Consider the following 6,000-nt stretch of genomic DNA (forward strand, 5'->3'; position numbering starts at 1 on the left):
ATTATTCTTTCATTTTATATTTTTCCCAAGGCTTCAAATAGAGGTTTCTAAAATGATAAAAAACCTATATTTAATAAAATTAAAAATAAAACATCACAATAAGCACAATATATGCTAAAAATATATTCATTGGAAATCTTATTGAAAGGAGAACACATTTCTAAAATTAGTTTCAGAGTTTAAACTTATTTTTCCTTGTTTGAGCCATCAAAAGAAGAAAAATTGTTAGAAATTGAGCATAATCTAAAAACTTTCCATTTTTGGAGGCTTCGCGCGAAGAGGACTTCATTCTAAGCTCATTTTTGGGTCTTCGAGTGAAGACCATTCGCATGAAGCACCCTGGGTGGTTTACTGCTTTATAAGGGGCGACTTTGAACAAAGCCCTGTGGGTTGTTTCATGGCGGCCAAAAATGGCTACGTGGGATGGCCAGGGGGCTTTGTTTGAAGCCTTGGGGCTTTGGTCAAAGCCCCTTGGCCAACCATACCATGGCCAAGCGCTTCAACCACCAAGGGGCTTTGAACAAAAGCCCACGACCAAGCTTTAACCACCTAGGGGCTTTGTTCGAAGCCCCTAGGAAAATGGTAGGTGCCAAGGGGCTTCACTTGAAGCCCCTTGATATCCATTTTGGGTGTCTTGTCGACTTTGTTCAAAGCGCCTAGTCAACCAAAAATCAAATATTTCCAATTATTTTGTTTGGTATAAATAACTTTTGTAGGCTTATATTTTAATCAATACACATAAATGTTAGAAGGAATTCATTGTTTTGAAGAAAAAGGAAGAAGACTCAAGATAATTTGAATTATTTTGTTAGTTTTTTGTAGACTGGCTTGACAATTACAAATATTTTGAAAATCAAAGATGGGACGACATCAAGGAAGACAACATAAATCTGTAAGAAATAGATCAATTGATGTAGAATAGAGAAATTGTGAGAAATTTTTTGCAAATTATCAAAAAAGAAGAGAGGGTATGTATATGTGTAAATTCATATGGATGTGTATATTTGCAATTTTATAATTAAAAATTTCTAGATTTATTCATTTATATGCATGTAGGTCTTAACAAACAATCACAAGACAAGCAAATACATGTTGAGGAAGATTTGAGACATGACAATCTAGGACATGATAGTCTAGGACATAACAATCTAGGACATGATAATTCAGGACATGAACCAATGGAACTTGGAAAAGGGTCAGGATTAGTTTCTCAAATTGGTATGGATGAACACATAAGACTAGCCACAAGTGTATAGAAAAATATCAGTCATAGAAATTTAGATCATTTACTTACAATGGATGTGGATAAATTGAAATCACTTGTTGATATTAAATTGTTAAGTCTTTCCAAAAAAAGAGGTATGAATAAGATAGTAAAAGATATAGCAAGTAAATTTGATGTTTTGGAAACACTTGAAAAAACTCAAGTACTTGCTCGTGTTCTTTTATAGAAAAACTTGGAAGAGTCATTAAAATTGTTAGGTGTAGACACGACATCAAAAAAGAGAAATTTTTTTAACATGCAAAGTGATATTGTTGAAAATGTTAAGAAAGGTTTGAGCTCTATAGGGAAGAAAACTCAAAGCAAAGATAAGAGAACTACAAGAAGAGTTATGTTGCAATCTATTCTTGGTAGTAGTATACCAAAAAATAGACAAATATCTTCAATTTCATCACATATTGGTTTTAGTAGAAAAACAATATCAAAATATGTTAAGAGAAGAATGATTTTGGATGATAGCACTTTGGAAGGAAATTGGGCAATTATGTGTAGAGCTCCTCATTGTGATATGATTGATGATAGAATAAATTTTCTGGTAATATCATTTTGGAATGATAATACTTGTCCTTCATCAAATACTAGAGATGTTCTTAGACATAGGGTTAGACCTAACCTTTACGAACATCATACAAAACATTGGTTGGACATAACACAACATGAAATGTATGTCTCATTTTGTAGTTCAAATCTAGATATAAAGATTGGGCAGACATTATTTGAAATATTGAAGTCATATTATGTTAGGAGAAACAAAGTGTTTAAAACTTGTTGTTGTTATCATATTGAATTTGATCTCCACTATCAAGTTTATCAAAAATTTATAGAAGAAACTTTTGGTTATGAAAATGCCCCTCCTAGTAGACGAAATGAGTTCATCTCATCTATTTTGTGTGAAGAAATAGATGATCTTGTTGGTCAAATCAATTGCATTAGAGGAATATGTGACACGTGTTCTAATTTGGCTCTTTTCCCTTTGAATGATGAAGATATTGATGTCACAAAAATGATAACTTGCAAGGGTTACAAGTATGTAATGAATCAAACTAAATTTGGGAAAGAATTGAAAAGATTAGAATATGTTGAAGAGGAGATGACTGTGGGAGCATTTATGGAAAAATTTAAAATTTTGATACAACCATATATTCATCATGCATATTTTGCAAAGTGGCAAGGACAACAATTTCAAACACTTACAGACAACTTCCCACTTGGAACCATTTTATCAGTTGTTGACTTTGCAGAAAACTATTCCTTTCTTCATCAAAAGGCTATTCAATCTGACTACTATTTTTTAGATCAAGTTACTATTATGGTACAAGTGTGCTATCATCATGCACAATTAGATTTGGATGGTATTCAAAGCATAGTTGAAGCACTAGTCATCAAAAAAGAATATCACTTCTACATAAGTGATGATAAAGAACATGATATTCATTATGTAGAACATTGTTTCAATTTTTTTTTTTGCATATATCAAAGAAAGAGGCATAAGTATCAATAAACATTATGTTTGGTCAGATGGGTGTGCTACAAAATTCAAATCATTTCGACCATTTTATGCACTTTGTCAATATCATTGTGATGAAAACATACTACATCTATGGAGTTTCTTTGAAAGTGGACATGGCAAAGGTGAACGTGATGGTGCTGAAGCTTGTATCAAACATGCTCTATGAAAATATCAAATGAATTATAAGGGAGTTCGTATAAATAATGCACATGACATTGTTGAATGGTGCAAGACACATTTTGCATCAAATGAGGTTGGTACATCATCAAGAGTGAGTCAAATAGTACCATGCAGAGTCTTTTGGGAGATATCAGGTAAATTTACATGTGCACACACACACACACACACAGACACACACACACACACACACACACACACACACACACACACACACACACACACACACACACACACACACACACACACATATATATATATATATTTTCTCTTAAATATAATTTAAGTTATACACACATGACACATGCACAAATATATATATTTTTGTACATATATATTAAATATGTGTCTTTAGGTGTGGATATAAAAACTATGCATGGTTTCAAGAGGATAGAAAAAACACGATCCTTACATTCTGTTATGAGTACCAATCATCACAATTGGACATTGTACACAAGAGACTACTCATGTTTTTGTTGTTATTGCATTGCTAAGAATTACAATGAGTGCATCAATCAGGATCATGGATATCTAGGTCTATGGACTTTGGTGCCACTTTTTATTACTGATACAGATAATCAAGATGAAGATGAAAACTTTGATGACATTCCTTTGATTTCTACTAATTATAACCATATATCTTGACTAGTTCGAATTGGTATGTAAAATATTTAAAATAATAAATTAATATATAAACATATTAAAGTCACAAAGAAATTTTAGAGCTCACAATATATATGCACATGATCTATTTTAAAAATTGTGTATATAGGCAAAGTCTTTGCAGTTATTGTTGAGCTTGGAAATGTAGAAGGAGTGAGTTACTATTTATTGCATTGCACTACTGAAAGGATGAAGTTAACTGAACCTAAAGAAAGTGATAGAATGTTATTCCCTACAGGTACATGTTCATTAAATTAACTAATTTAAATTATGAGTGTGTTTATATTTAAATGATGTTCAAATTTATTTGAAATGCATTGTCTGTAGGTTTAGTTGTTTTGGAGGGAACATATCTTAGGCAACAAAAATTAGTGAAACATGGAATTCACTTTGTTGATTACCAACCTGACAATAAAGTGCTTCAATATAGTCACCATGTTATTGCTACATCCGTTTCTCTACATCTAGTTAAACATAAAGGTGGATGTCGCACGTGGAGATTAGATACTAAGGACCAAGAGAGAATATTAAATGTTCTCCATGAGCGTGTGGAACCACTTGGAACCACTTGACATCTATTTCATATTTGTAGAACTTGAGCTAAAGATATTTCATATTTCTAGAAGTTCTTACTACGTTTAATACTCATATTTCTATTGTCACTTGCTTAAAGATATTTCATATTTAATTTATTCCATTTCATACATGTACACATGTATATGTTCATTATATGTGTCTAGAGCATGTGGAACCACTTGGAACCCATTATATGTGTATAGTCAAGATTGATTTCATATTTATAGAACTTGCAAATAGATATTTCATATTTCTAGGACTTACTACATTTAATACTTCATATTTCTCGATCACTTGCTTAGATATAAATAATATTTTATAGTTAATTTAATTCATTTCATACATGTACATACATTGTTCATACTTACATGTGTAACTTGCATACTTATATTGAATAATTACATGTGCTCATTAAATGATATACTTATATGTTCATACATTACATACATACATACTTGACATGTTCATTTGATATCCATTTCATGTATTGAATACTTACATGTTCATTTGATCATCTAGAAGTTTAGGAGTTTATTTGTGTACCTTACATGTTCATCTTAAATATGAAGTTTAGGAGTTTATTTTTGTACTTACTAATATGAAACTCTTAGGAGTTTATTTGAGTAGTTACATGTTCACATGGACCATAAACTAGAAACATGAATAGATCATGCATTTAGATTTAATTGAATAAATTGAACCAATCATACATGTACACATGTTTAACCATAAACTAAATACATGTATATCACATGGACCATAAACTAGAAACATGTACATATATCACATTTCTAATCATAAATGAAATGCATAAATATAGATCATATCCAAAGGTCATAAACTAGAAACACATATTCAACAATTGAATAAATTTCAAACCAATCATGTGTTTAATATAAAATGAATCATAAACACATGTATGTATGTGGAAAGATCAATATGTACATGTGTGTACATGTGTGTGTGTGTGTGTGTATATATATAGATAGATAGATAGATATATGTCAAATCATAAATGTTATATGTCTCGATCAAATCAATGATAAAGTAAACATGTGCATGTGTCCTAAACTAGAGAGTCATCTAGATGCATACGAACAGAGAAACCCTTTGATTAAGAATCATGAGGATCATCTATTTGTGGAGTATCAACTGACCCCTGCCAATTAAAATATAAAAATGTATTAGACATGTATCTATGGGACCTGTATATATCTACACATGGATTCTAGAGTTTTAAATTATATCTACATGTATATATTTAAATTTAAATGCATTGATACAAGTGCACATGTATCTAGTAAATTTCAAATTAATTTAAATTTCTATTATATTAAAAATTACCTGAGCACTAGTGGGTGTCACATCCATCATATTTGTACCCCCATGAGTAGTAGATGTCGCATTGACAACATCTCTCCTCCCACTACGATCAAAGCCCACACTAGAAGAAGCATGCTCTGCTACCTATACCTACAAAAATATAACTCATTTGGAAATATGAGTACATAATTATAAGTTTGTACATCGAAATTTGTTATTGTAAAAATGAAAGTTAAAAGAGGCGTGTACCTGGATGTGAGGAGCAAGAGGGTCATCAATGAAATGTAATAAGGTGTCATCAATAGAAACTCCATCTCTAATAGTATTAATCTTCTGAAATAGTGAGGAGTGCAAAGGACTAACAAGCTGGGATGGAAGTGGTGTAGAGTTAGTAGACTAAAATAGCAACATGTCCATGTATGATCCTATGTCATTACTAGTAACATGAATCTGACTCAAATCTCGTAAC

Source organism: Cupressus sempervirens, chromosome 5 (assembly GCF_028749045.1).
Source record: "Cupressus sempervirens isolate cs-2001-9-10 chromosome 5, ASM2874904v1, whole genome shotgun sequence".
In the NCBI taxonomy this organism is placed as follows: domain Eukaryota; kingdom Viridiplantae; phylum Streptophyta; class Pinopsida; order Cupressales; family Cupressaceae; genus Cupressus; species Cupressus sempervirens.